The 15,034-nt window shown below is 41.3% G+C and overlaps 1 pseudogene; it reads left to right on the forward strand.

Moving 5' to 3' along the window:
- Nucleotides 1-5,710: 5,710 nt before the first annotated feature.
- LOC143267263 (tubulin alpha-1A chain-like) lies at nucleotides 5,711-7,214 on the forward strand (annotated as a pseudogene).
- Nucleotides 7,215-15,034: the final 7,820 nt, after the last annotated feature.

Below are 15,034 nucleotides of genomic sequence, written 5' to 3' on the forward strand. Positions count from 1 at the left end.
TGAAAAGAAGCTGTAGATTTAGAGAAGCAATGGAACAAAGAGAGAACAGTGGAGAGGTCAGAAGCTTACTTAGAACAATAAATAGATGGACTGAAAGAGCACAACGTGCTTAGATTTACTCTTACCCTCAGATGAGTAGAATTCCTAGCTGGTTGTAGATCCTCCTTGGTCTCTGGGAGAAAGCTTTTGGAGCAGGACCCAAAAAGCCTCTGTTACCGACACCCATGGATATCACTGGAATTCAATCAATGGCTACTTCTCTGACTGCTTCATCATGTCCACAAAACTCTTGGAGTTTCTCACTGCAAGCAGAGGCCTTTCAATTCATTGTGCTTTGTATCATTCAACACCGTGTCTCAACCCCAATAAGGCACCCAACACCACATGGTCTTCATTTTTACAATTAGATGGGTGATTAACTTTCCCACAGTCAAAGAGCTGGCTGAACTCAAATCCAAGTTCACTGACAACAAACAGCTTGGTTCTTTACTCTGACATCAAAAGAAAAAAATACAACAAACTTAGCTGAACAGTCTAGGTGATTCGATGTTCAATTCTAGAACCAGGCAGCCCCTTAAAATGTAAGAAAGAATTCCTAGGGGTTCAGCAAAGGAAGCTGGCTTCAGAGAAAGAGATTAGAGAAAGCAGAACTAACAAAAGAACTAAAAGTAGCAGGTCATCTCAAAGCCACTGGGCTTAGAGGATGCAACAGAGAGAATCTCCCCATAGCAGGATTCGGCTGCCTGCAACTGCCTGGGTTTTAGGAAAACTGACCTGTTCCAAAGTTCAGCTTGATTCCGAATCGCTTAGCACAAGTAGCTCCATTTGGGTTTGGTCTAGTCTGCTGGTGCCTGGGACAGGCGCTCAGACTCCACAGCGAACTCTAACTCTCAGCGTGTTCCACCTGCTGGATGGTTTACAACCAAGTATTTTGTTTGTTTACTTTGGTGTTTGAAGGAAGGATCAACATCTGGGCACATTCTAGAAAGACTTCCTTGCTCCGCATGCCTGCAGAAGACACAGAAACTTCTAAACTGCCATCCTAAGCACACTGCGGCCATATTCACCCCTCATCTATCTGCAGTGCAGTGGTTTAAAGGGACATTGATTTTACTTCATGTTGCTAAATTATCTCACTCAGCAAACTTTAATATGAAAAACTATGTTAAATCAAATTTTGTAACTGATTTTCATAAATCTCTCCATTGACTCCTTCCTTGAGTTTTAAACCAGCTTCCTGGACATTCATTCTAATATCCTTTTAGCTTATGGAAGTCCACTTTCAAAATTACATAGAATTATTTTCTTAGAAAATTATATAACTTTCTTCCTGGTAAGGCAATTCATTTCTACTCAAGGAAGAAATGGCCCCTTATACATCTGCCTTGTCAGCCAATCTTGCATCATTTTTTAAAATGCATTATCTTTTGAAGTGAATAAACTTTGTTTAATAGGCTTAGCATTTTCAAACAATTAATTTTATTCCTGGGCACTAGCATCATGCATGTTTGACAAAATGAACAGATCTCTTTGCTACACAGACTAAAATTTTCAAACATATCCTTAGAAACAGTTTCAGCAAAATTATTGTCTCCTCAGGATTTAGATTGTTAAACATTAAATTGATTCAATAATACTTCAATAATCTTTAATAATGCTTCAATCTATTCAATAATTTTAGTCTCATAATTAAAATGTAAAATTATTAATGAAATTTATGTAGAACATTTAAACAGTGGAGACTCTTTAGGTCTCAGACTCCCTACAACATCATTACCTAAAGCTTGCATAAATCATCTTGGGCAAAATCATAATTTTTTTCTCCCCACCTTTGGGATTCAGTCTGAATACATATTCTAAAGAGGAATAATGAGACTAATTTGTATAATTTCATGTATTTTTCAAGGTTTGGAGTAGGACTCACATCTAATCAAATCTCAGAGGTATAGCAAAAGGATTCATATTCTGATAAGTCTAGTGGATGAATAAAGTAGATAAGTATCTACTTCAGGATAAATGTGGTTCTTAATTGTTTGCCACATCACCAGCACCAAGTGAAGTAAGAATAAATATCAATTCATGTTATCTTTTTCTTCTTTTTCCTTTCACTTTGTTTTATTTTTTAATTCCTTCTTCTGTATTGTTGAGATGTTTTCTCTTTATGTTTTTGGTTTTCTTGCACCCAACCTGTTTCTGCAGTGACCTAAGTGCACACTTCTCTTGCTTCTTCATGTATGTAAACATTCTAAGGTGAATAGCTGCAGATAGTGGTCTTCCACAACAGGGCCCTGTCCAGGCAGCCGTGCCAGTAAGATGGTGTACATACAGCCACCTAAGTCTTTAGTCCATATGTCTAAAGATTCCTGAATTCAATATGTCAAAATGCGAGGCAGAAAAAAGTGAATCATAGCAATTGTCAACTACTTCATATCTTAAACATAATAACCAAAAGATAGCAATTATAAATATTTCAATGGGATGTTTAAAATTTACTGGTTACTACTTCCAATTCTCAATTTAATAAAATTTAAATAAATGATTATTTCCTTAAAGAAATGATCAGAAAGATTAGAAATTGAAATGAAGAGAAAGCTAAGAGTGCTTTAATCATCATTGACATCAAACATTGCTCTTAATTGCTAGCCAACACAATTAGATAACAAACTGAAAATAGGGGCTGAGACATGGCTTGGCATTGAAGATCATGTACTGTTTTTCCAGCAGACCAGAGTCTGGTTCCCAGCACCCACGTCAGGTGGTTCACACCATCCACAACTGCAACTCCAGAGGGTCCAACAACTCTTCTGGCCTCCTCACATGTGTGGTGTTTGCACACATACACAGGAACACCCATACACACACACACACACACACACACACACACACACACACACACACAATTTTTAAGTAATTTTAAAAAGAAATGGATAATAAGAGTATAAATGTTGAAATCTCAGAAACAAATTTCTAATGACTTACACATGACATAAGAATCTGTCTGAGTAGCTCAACATAGTCTCTGAAAATCATCTAAACACTAAGGTGTCTTGTTAACAAAATTAATATGTAAAATAAGTATCCTTTACTCACAAATGTTTCCAGAACTTTTTATATGTAATGTGTTTCTGAAAAATACTAGCAAGCCAAACAATCCACACAATCATAGAAGGGAGAATAAGGAAGGGAATGCAAAAAGATGGGCCATATTAAGTAGAGATGTTATTAGGAGAATGGGCAGGAAGGCAATTAAAATGAGGACTTATGTCATTTTCACACTAAACCCTGAGAGATAATCTCTTCCTTTCCCCACAGTAGGAACTAGACACTCCTTGCTATTTGACACCTCAAGGTTGAAATCTGTCAGCTCCCTTTGTACATCAGTTCCTCTCATTATTGCATCGTTATCTCAAGTTCGTTCTCCATACAGGAATCCAGGAGAGTGTTTATTTGATAAAATCTTCACCAAACTTTCATCCAGTACTGGAGCTAATTAAAACAGAGTAGACTAATAGATCTACTGAGTACGGAGTGGAAAGATAATTAGAAAAATCCCTACGTGTAATTTACCTTATAGATAGAATCTTTAGTGTCACGGCCGTAACAGTGCATATGTGTTTTAATTGCGTTCCTTTCCTTCACAGTTGAGCATAATTCCACACAGATAGTTAAGACTTCTTTGAGACCATTTTCAGTTGTTAGCAAGGCTGAACACTCCCACTATCACCTCCATTATAATGAACTTTGTGAGACTTGTGCTTCTTATCACTGGGTTTGGCACTTTCATTTTTCAGTTCTCCCACTCATTTTTTCCAAATAAAAAAATACAAAAAATATTCAACTATTTCCCCAGTATCCAAACCGCCAAATTCAGCCAGTGGTTGTCAAGGAGGCATGCTAGCATTCTAAAGAGTGTTAGTTGTGAGTTTTCTACCTGAGATGAAAATGCAAAGCTGGCAAATGAAAGGCTGTTTGGAAGAACAGGTATGAATATATGAGATGTCTGACATATGAACTGAAAAAGAATAGGATCATTACAAGAGCAAATAAAACTTGATTTTAAAAATGTTTACAATAACTATTTCAAAAGTTAAAAATCTAACAGTACATTTATTTTAGTTTTCTGTTGCAATGTAATAGGTGACCAAGTAGCTTAGAAAACAATCATCTCTCGTAATATCAGATACCATAGAGTTGGAAAAGGTCTCAGCTGGAAAATTTTTGACTTGGTTTTGTCAAGGCTGTAGTTAGATGGTGGCTGGAGCTAAGACTTTGGGGCACAAGAACTACTAAGACTAATATCTCATTCTTTCCCTGAAAATAGTCTCAAAGCTTCAACAACTGGCTAACTCAAGCTTCCTCACAACATGGCAGTCTCAGGCCATCCATTGAGCCATCTGCATAGGTAGCTGAAAGCCTTAGGAGCACTGCAGCTGGAAGAAACTGGATTCTGTTTTGTGGCATTGCCTCATGAGGAAATGGAAAGCTTTTTATGCCCCCAAAATCTTTGATTCGGAAGTCACACACCATAATTTTGCTGTTTTCAAAGAAGTCATAGCCTTCCCAGAGAGACGTGGAGAGTGTTAGACTTAAATATATGATGGAAGCCCAGCAAGACTTTGCCTAAGTATATGTCATGGCCTTTAATTTTGCAACCATCTTTGAATAAGTAATCAACCACAAAAGCTGCAGGATGCATGCAAAATTCACATGGAGAATACTGCATAACTTCATCAAAGGAATTGTTTGGCATATTCAGTTTTCGTTTCTTTGGAAATTTTTTGAGAATTTCATGCATGAGCACACTGTACTTAAATAATTTCTACCCTACTGTCTCCCACCTTCAACTCTTCCTTTAGCTCGCTCTTAAATTAATGACCTCTCATATACCACCTACTGAGTCCATTAAGTATTGCTCATACATGCATGTGCTTAAGGTATACCACTTGAGATTTGATAACTAGAGATCATTTTCCCCAGCCCACTCAGCAGCCATGACTGCCTATATTTCTTCATTTAGGAATAGGGACCTGTGAAGGAAGTTTCTACCATCCCTGTTGGCATAAGGACTGGCATTGTCATTATGCAGGTCTTGTTAACCCAAACATATTGTTGCGATTTCATAGGTGCAGCATCCCTGTAGGGTCCGGAAACACTGTCTCACAGCAGTCACCCTAGTCCTCTGGCTGTTACGTTCTTTCCACTCCTTTACAATATTCCCTCACAGGTGCAGCATCCCTGTAGGGTCCGGAAAACACTGTCTCACAGCAGTCATCCTAGTCCTCTGGCTGTTATATTCTTTGCACCCATTTTACCCATTCCCTAAGCCTGAGGTGCAGAAATTGCATTGCTGATGTACTAAGTGGAGCTGAGCAACCCATGGTTACTTACCCTCTGCATTTTTGAATAGCTGTTAATCCTGCAAACCACAATGACCAATTTAGCAAGTTCCCCAAAGACTGAATAGTGACACTTAAGCCTTGGGGGTAACCAATTTGAATTAAGGTATCTAATTGGAATTAAGACCTGCAAAATCCAAGGGAATTCTTGCCTGGTACTGTAAACCTACCAAGACCCATGGCTGGTAAGGTCAGAGATCCTGCCATTTTCCTAAATCCATATTGCTTCTAACTATATTCTAAACACTTATCCTCTACCAACATCAAAGTGTAACTTTCACCCCTCATTAAGGAAAAAAAAAAAAAAAGGCAGGTTCTCTTACATCGACCGCCTAAGAGTCGCGCTGTAAGAAGCAACACCTTCTCCTCCTCACCTCCACCATCCTCCAGGCAGCCGCGAAGCAGCAACCATGCGTGAGTGCATCTCCATCCACGTTGGCCAGGCTGGTGTCCAGATCAGCAATGCCTGCTGGGAACTCTACTGCCTGGAACATGGCATCCAGCCTGATGGCCAGATGCCAAGTGACAAGACCATTGGGGGAGGAGATGACTCCTTCAACACCTTCTTCAGTGAGACAGGCGCTGGCAAGCATGTGCCCAGGGCTGTGTTCGTAGACCTGGAACCCATGATTATAGATGAAGTTCACACTGGGACCTACCGCCAGCTCTTCCACCCTGAGCAGCTCATCACAGGCAAGGAGGATGCTGCCAATAACTATGCCCAGGGCCACTACACCATTGGCAAGGAGATCATTGACCTTGTCTTGGACCGAATCCGCAAGGTGGCTGACCAGTGCACGGGTCTTCAGGGCTTCTTGGTTTTCCACAGCTTTGGCGGTGGTACTGGCTCTGGGTTCACCTCACTGCTGATGGAGCAGCTCTCTGTTGATTACGGAAAGAAGTCCAAGCTGGAGTTCTCCATTTACCCAGCCCCCCCAGGTTTCCACTGCTGTGGTTGAGCCCTACAATTCTATCCTCACCACCCACACCATCCTGGAGCACTCTGATTGTGCCTTCATGGTAAACAACAAGGCCATCTATGACATCTGACGTAGAAACCTCGACATTGAGCGCCCAACCTACACTAACCTAAATAGGTTGATAGGTCAAATTGTGTCTTCCATCACTGCTTCCCTCAGATTTGATGGGGCCCTGAATGTTGACCTGGCAGAATTCCAGATCAACCTGGTGCCCTACCCTCGCATCCACTTCCCTCTGGCCACCTATGCCCCTGTCATCTCTGCTGAGAAAGCCTACCATGAGCAGCTTTCTGTAGCAGAGATCACCAATGCCTGCTTTGAGCCAGCCAACCAGATGGTGAAATGCGACCCTCGCCATGGTAAATACATGGCTTGCTGCCTGCTGCACCATGGTGATGTGGTTCCCAAAGATGTCAATACTGCCATTGCCACCATTAAGACCAAGCGTACCATCTAGTTTGTGGACTGGTGCCCCACTGGCTTCAAGGTTGGCATTAATTACCAGCCTCCCACTGTGGTACCTGGTGGAGACCTGGCCAAGGTCCAGAGGGCTGTGTGCATGCTGAGTAACACCACAGCCATCGCTGAGGCCTGGGCTCGCCTAGATCACAAGTTTGATCTGATGTATGCCTGGTATGTGGGTGAGGGAATGGAGGAGGGGGAGTTCTCTGAGGCCCGTGAGGACATGGTTGCCTTGGAGAAGGATTATGAGGAAGTGGGTGTGGATTCTGTTGAAGGAGAGGGTGAGGAAGAAGGAGAAGAATACTAAATTAAATGTCATGAAGGTGCTGCTTTTACAGGGAAGTTATTCTGTTCCAACATAGAAAGTTGTGGTCTGATTAGTTAATTTGTATGTGGCAATGTGTGCTTTCATACAGTTACTGACGTATGCTTTAAACGTGAATGATTTGCCATAGACCCAAGCTGTCCATCTCACTGATGGCTTTTAAATAAAATATTCCCTGTCTTAAAAGTTAAAAAAAAAAAAGAAAGAAAAAGAAAAAGAAAGCTTCTTTTTGTAGCAGAGGCTACTACAGAAATCAAAGGTAAATTTAAAACTAGGATACTCGACAATTATTGATAAGGAGTTTGAAATTAAAACAGTGGTGAGTACCACTGCACACCTATTGGAAGAGCTCAATACAGAGTGATAGTACTGAACACTGTGTATATGAACATGCATCTGACGAGAGGAGGAGGAAAGGATAAACAACAGGAAAGGAAAGAACTGCCCAGAATCAAACATAATCAGGTGAGCTTCCACCCTTTTTTGCTTTCACTGCATAAAATAAATCAATAAAGTAAAAGCACCTTTTATATTGGGTTATTAAAGGTTATTCTGTAGCCACTTAGTCATTTCGACTTAATAGGGACAATATAAATCAAATTTTCCACCCTTTACAATTCACTGTGAAAAATAACACTAAGTTAATGGTATTAAAACTTCAGAAAATAGCTTGGCTTGCAAACCCTCTCAATCTCCAGGGACACAAATATGATCCATTTCCTATACAATGTGCAGATAATTCCATTTTACATCTCTGTTCAGCATGAGTCATCCCTGTTTAAAGAACACAAAACAAAAACCAACTCCTGTTATTCTATCCACTAACCCTCAATGATTGGTTGAGGGCCCATGTTCCTGTTACTTTCCCGTGCTTTCTCCCAGTATGTGACTAAATCAATAACTCCGAAAGTTTACCGGCTCCACATTCAGCACACTCCAAAATTACTTTCCACAAAGGTTAAACACATACATGCTTAGCAATGCTTTTAGTAAAGAAGAGTCCTAAATGCAGAAGGCACAATGTGTCGTACTAATATTTCTTTACCCAGAAACCTGGCTCTGAATGCCACCAATGCCCCTTTGAAACAACCGAGGAAGGAGAGGTCTGTAATTAACAAACGAAGTAGAAATGCAGTTGAAGGCCCAAACAGCTGACGACTTTTAGGATAAGCTGTGTGCAAACCAAGCTGTTCACTGTCATGAAAAGTCAGTCTTTAATAGTTGATTTTTGTTTGTGTATGTGTGTGTTTCTATACACATGTATCTGTATGTGCATGTATATGTATGTGTCTGCATGTGTCTGTGTATGTATGATTCTCTGTGTGTGTCTGTTTGACTGTGGGAGTGACTATGTGTCTATGTAACTGTTTCTGTGAATGTGTGTGTGAGTGCACGTATGTATATATGTAGGTTTCTCTATGTGTGCATCTGTGTGTATATTTTTGTGTGTATATCTGCATGTCTGTGTCTAGTTGTGTATCTGTTTATCCATATGTTTATATGTTTGTGTGTCTGTATGTACATGTGTCTGTGTGCACCTATGTGTCTGTGTGTGCCTATGTGTCTGTGTGTGCCTATGTGTCTGTGTGTGCCTATGTGTCTGTGTGTCTATATATCTGTGTGCATATATATGTATGTATGTGTGCATCTAAATATGCACCAATGGAAAGTTATGTCCATTTTTTAAAAAAGAAAAATATGACATACAATACACAATCTCTCTGGACCCAGCTACCTCCTATTGTCAGTATACAATGATTTTCTAACTATAAACTTCTGTTGACTTTAATTTAATTTAATTTACTGCATACAGCTCATTATTTCTGAGCACATGAACTTTGCCAATCAATCCATCCCCTTCAGTGGATATAAGTGTACTTTAAATGACTGTGATGGTTTAATTTTCTCTCTTCAAGATTAAATAACTTTATGACATAATCTCTGCCTTAAAAAGAAAACCGTTCTCACACACAGCATCTCTTCCTCCTGGAGTGAAGATGTGGAAGGAGTCAGCAGGACTTGGACTCATGCAGCATCTGAGTAAAGAAGAGATGGGGCGAGGCAAATACCAAAATCAGCACAGAATACCCAGCACCAGAGCACTCCGGAAGGACCATGCCAGGCATCTGCCAGGGACTAGGGTACTGACATCACTGAGCCCATCCATAGAGGTTTTTAGGCATAGGTCCATGAGAGCTTTGGCATTCTGCTCACCTGCTTCCACACTCAGCACTCAGCACAGTGCCCTGTTCTCTGTAGCCGCTCAGTGAGCCGTGTTAGGCTAGTGAAAGAGCAAGTGAATGGACTGGGAGAGAAATCGGTCAGCTCAATTAGTCTTTAGTTCTCTTGAAAATGTAAATGTCTCTTGCTGCAAATTTACAAAGACAGTAGCAAAAAGCAATGAAGTAGAAGTTATTACTTAAACAAGGCAGTGAGCCATGCGTGGTGGATCCTGACTCAAGTTTGCCCATCTGGAAATCCAAGCAGAGAGAATCACTTGAGCTCCTGGCACTGAAAGCAGACAGGGCATCACAGTGGGACATGTATGATGAATGAATGAATGAATGATGAATGAGTGAAGAAGTAGCAGGTGTCCACAGTGTAGTAGACAGTTGAAGCAGAGGTGTCCAGAAGAGCCACACTTCCATCCCCACAGTAGCTGTCAAAGTATTTCAAGTAGCCTTCCTCAAAGAGGCACTCCCACCTCCGAGATGATACTCACCTCATCCCAGAAAGACCGGGGAAATCCCAGGGCCAAAAGGGACAAAAGACTCCACACTGGGCTAGACCTTAGAACAGGGTTTGCCCCATGTCTAAGAGCCCCTGTGGGACCAGGCAATAGGTCATACTGAGATCGTGTGCCCCCTTGTCTGCTTTTTGACATCGACCACACCCAGAACTCCCATGTACCCGAGTCCCCACCCAAGATCTTCTTTGGGGATCTCCAAATGCAGACACCTAAAGGGCCAGACCTCATGCTAGGCAGCGGATCCCAGTGGTGGGCATCAGGTGTTCCGGCCTTGTACTGAACAAATGGAAAGTGTCTAATTATAATTTTCAAAGAAGGAAAATGACAGCATCATCTAGAGGTCACAGCTGTGAAGCTGCGAAACTGAGTCAGCTGCAGGGTTGCGGGTAGGTGTTCGCCATCCACCACTAATGACGTTAGATGACAGTACGGGCAGACAGCAGGGTCATGTTTCATTCTCCCCTTCTCAGACCAGGCTCTTGCCTCAGATTTAGGCTATTGTTTCCTTTCTTTTTTAATACAGCCCTTTTTAGTTTTCTGTTGATTGAAGAAATATGCCTTTTAAACTAGAAACCCAGAAAATGTCTAGTCATGGAGAGGTTTGTGTGTAGGAATCTAGTCAATAAATACATGAGAAGAAAGAGTTGTGCCCTCCCTCGGGATGTCTCTCGACAATGGTGGAAGGCATCAGTACAAGGAAAACTGCAAAGGATATAATGTGCTTGAGTGTGGAGAAGCCGGAGTCTCCGGGCCAACTGGATGAGAACCCATGACGACTGAGGAGCAGCATCTGCCGGTTACCTATACACTCTCTCTAATTAGAGAGAAAGCAACTAGGCTGCCCTTCCAGAATCAGACCTGGGATATATGTGAGCCCAAAGAATTCAGGAGAAAATTAAACACAGTTGCCTGAGTGCAACTGGACTGAAGGGGCTGTGAAAATCTATGAAATGAATTGCAGTAGGAGTTTTAAAGTGTCCTCAAGCAGAATGGTGTTCATTTTATTCTGTAGTGGTTTTTTTAGGACACACAGCTTGCTGTCTCTATCCCTGGAACTTCCTATTCTGAAAATGTTCTACATGCAGATAGCTTCCCAAAGAGTCACCACTATGAAATCTCCTTCAGCAGGAACATTTTCAAAAGCAGCTGGGAAATTTTGCTCAAGAGGAATGTTGGATGCTGCAGCTGGTATTGATTGAGGTGGATCACAATGAGTGAGACTTTAGAGGTAGCACTGATTCCATCTGGTGCTACAACTGCCGCTGGCTCTCTCCTTTTCCCACTGTACTAACCAACTGATCAAGGACTCCCCTTCCTAGAAGAATAGCAAGAGAAGGGGAGAGAATCTGCACAGTGATGACTCCAGGTGGGAGAGCACCATGGACTATCCTAGCCCTATACCCGTTTCTCCTGTTCACTGGCTGGGTGAGCTTGAATTTGTCAAATGAGGCTGGCAAGACCCACCCACAGCATGATGACTAACTGTGGCCTTCAGCTCCTGCACTGAGCACACAGCTAATCTCTGAGGAGTGGCTCAATAACCTCTTCAATTTATGCCAAGTTTATTTTTTAAGCTCAGAGTAGATGCTGTTTATTATATCATTCTTACAGTCAACATTAAAGCAGATCATTCAATAGACACAATGACATCAACAATAAAGACGCTCAGAAAGTTCACCAGGTGGTGAAGGCAATGACGATTTGAAAACAGAGTACGAATAGGAAATTTTACCTTGAGTATTCTCACATGTGCAGCCATGTTAAAACTGCATTTTAACTTACTAATTTTGGGGAAAGAGAGTGGTCTGAGTTTTATCCCCTGTTCTACAGCCTCAAAGGGCTTCCTAAGTTAATTAATGCTATAAACAAGATGGAAGGGGAATTTTGCCTGTATCACAGAACAGTTATTTCCAAGCACTTTTGGCCATAATTTTTAAACAAGCATTATAATTGCAAAGTAAGAAAAATCCAGCCTTGCTAATCCTGGTGTGGTGCTCATTACAGTTGCTATTATCCACACATTAAGGCTGGTCCTGAAGCTGGCAAAAGCCCACACAGTGACCATGCTGAAGTGAAATGGAGCACAGTACCATTAAAGATTACATATACTGCACAACCCAAAGCTCTGGGATAGCACAGTCATTAACACCACTTCCTCTTAGGTCTGCTGCAGGGACGCAAGTACACTCAAACTCATATTGGCCTATAAGTGACCAGTCTGGTTATACAACATCCTCGAGCCTGGACTTTGTTCCCTAAATGTGGATCTCGTAGCTATTATCAGGCTTGGAGTGCCTAGAACAGTGAAGGCATTTCATAGAACTTGGCTCCTACAATCTCTTGTCATGATAATCATGAGTCTACCCATCAGGTAAGTGCAGTAAGACTGCAGTAGTTAGGGCCAGAGTCACGGCTTGACAGAGGAAAAAGAGGGCCTCTCAGTTTTCAGAAGTGAAGAAAGTCAGAAAGCAATATCTATATACAGCATCATTCCAAGGTATTCCACTAGCAACCTCTGAGAAGTCTCAGGTTTTCCTTACAAATGTAAAAAGAATTCTAGAAGAGACTTATACTAACCTCTTATATCAGCATCCTTACGTTGAAAATATAGTAATGAAGCACCATGATTTTCATCCAGTGCTGAGATGAAGCCATATATACACAGCCAAGAAGAATGGACAGCTGAATTCAAAAACCATCAACAATTTCCAGAATTTAAAATCCTGAATCATGACATGACACTAGTGGAATTCAGGTGTTTCTGGTACATGGACTGCTCTCACCCAATGTGAGGTTGAACTGTTGACCTTGTGTACAACCTACTTCACAAATGAGTCTGTCAGATACGCTAAGCCTATAGGCTGAAGATGATGCCCCAACACTGTGGAGAAACCTCAGGTGACTGTCCAGGAAGCTGGCTGTTTCTGTCAACTCACAAAATTTTTGGAAGTTGCTTTTGTGCACTTCTTGTTTTTATTTTTGTTAGCTAATATTATTTCCTTCTTGGGTCTCTGAGGGAGTTGAAGATTAGTTAGTTATAGTTGAAGATTAATTAGGATAGAAAGTGAATTAGATACATTTTGAACTTACTAAAATAGGATAGATAAGGGAATTATTTTCTCTGATTTGTCAAATACCTGTTTAGGTATTTATTATTTGTATATATTGTATATAGTTATTGTACTTTTGTATATAGTTTTTCTTTTGTTAGTCATAACCTTTTGCTTTTTTTTTCTTTTTATTAAAATAGAAAAGGGGAAATGTGGTGGTAATCTAATTATACTGAAATGTGATTTTGATTGTATGTTAATAAATAAAGTTGCCCGGGGGTCAGAGCTATTAGAGCCATTGCAAGAGTGTGGCGGTGGTGGCATACGCCTTTAATCCCAGAAAGCCAACCTTTAATCCCAGGGAGTGGTGGTAGAAAGCAAAAAGATATATAAGGCGTGAGGACCAGAAACTAGAAGCATTTGGCTGGTTAAGCTTTCAGGCTTTGGAGCAACACAGTTCAGCTGAGAGCTATTGGGATGAGGACACAGAAGCTTCCAGTCTGAGGAAACAGGACCAGCTGAGGAACTGGTGAGGTGAGATAGCTGTGGCTTGTTCTGTCTCTTTAAATAGACGAACGGACAGGAAAGAGCGCGCTCATTCGGGAAGCTGGGACACCGCAGGCGGAAGGGTGAGATTTTGGCTCTGAGCTCTGACCTCTCGGCTTTCTCTTTTGCATTATTTCTGTGTTTCTTATTTAATAAAACGGTTGGTTACATCTATAATCCAGTTTGCTGGAAGACTGTTTTTATTCTGCCAATTTTTTGGACCAGGAAGGCAGAGTATGGGGAGAGACTCATATTTCTCAAAGCCAGGTTTCTTGATCCAGCTAAGTGTGCTCATTATCAAGCTAAGAAGTGTCACCAACAGCTTTGTACAGCTGACTCAGTAATCCAACTAAGACTGGTGCGGGGCACTTTATTTTCCCTTAAGAGTCAACTTTCCAAGTCAGAACTATTCTGTTAGGTCTTCCTGTTATGTTTCTCCTTCAGTGAAACACAAGATAGTATTAACTTACCTGACACCACCCATGATGCTTCCTACTGGAACATCCTGACTGGGGATAGCAATGAAGAAAGTGCAGACACACAGACACACATAATGAAAAGCTAGGATCAGGAGGGCTGTGCATAGTCTGGTGGAGCCACACCTACACCCGAAGTTTGAAACTGAACATGTTTCTTTTATTTTTATTTTTTATTAATTTTTTAAATTTATTTTATATAACAACCACAGTTTCCCCTCCCTCCTCTCCTCTTGTTCCCTCCCCCTACCTCCCTTCTACATCCCCCCAATCTACTTTTCCTCCATCTCCATTCAGAAAGAGTAAGGCTTCCCATTGGGAGTCAACAAAGCCTGGCACTTCAAGCTGAGACAGGACCAAGCTCCTCCCCCATGCATCAAGGCTGAGGGAGGCATCACACCATAGGGAATAGGTTCCAAAAAGCCAGCTCATGAGCATAGTCCTATTCCCACTACTTCAGCGTGTTTCTTAGGCATATGACAGCAGGAAAGACTAGCTAGTCTTAGTGGGAGGTCTCTTTAGGTGAGCAGTCTCAGACTGTAAACATCTAGGTTGAGGAAGCTGCAATTGCTAGTTTTTGCACACACTAATCAATTGTTCCTAAACACTAGAACTGGGACAAGAGGAAGGCTTTGCCAAGTCCTAGCTTGACCCATATGGGGAAAAGCTTTGCCAATATTCCATGGGTCCTAGGCCTTGATCCTTTTCCTGTCTATGCCCATGACAACATTATACATTCTCTCAGGACTTCACCTATTCAGGGCTTCCTCCACTCTCTACACTTGCCAGCAACAACATTTTCTAAATTTAAATGACTCTTTTTGTGTATTGTCTCTTTGTTGAGCAGGTAGTTGAGTTGGGATGTGGTTTCTCCACAAAGGGACATGTGCTGGGAACTTTGTTCACCACACGTGAGTACTGAGAGAAAGGAAAACATTTACAAGGAGGGGTTTGGTAGGAAGTGATTGTGTTTGGAGGGACTGGGCTAATGTCTTCTCTCAAGAAATTGGGTTAATTTCTGTTGAGATTGGAATTCATTCAGTGGGAGCG

Source organism: Peromyscus maniculatus, chromosome 9 (assembly GCF_049852395.1).
Source record: "Peromyscus maniculatus bairdii isolate BWxNUB_F1_BW_parent chromosome 9, HU_Pman_BW_mat_3.1, whole genome shotgun sequence".
NCBI classification, from domain to species: Eukaryota; Metazoa; Chordata; class Mammalia; order Rodentia; family Cricetidae; genus Peromyscus; species Peromyscus maniculatus.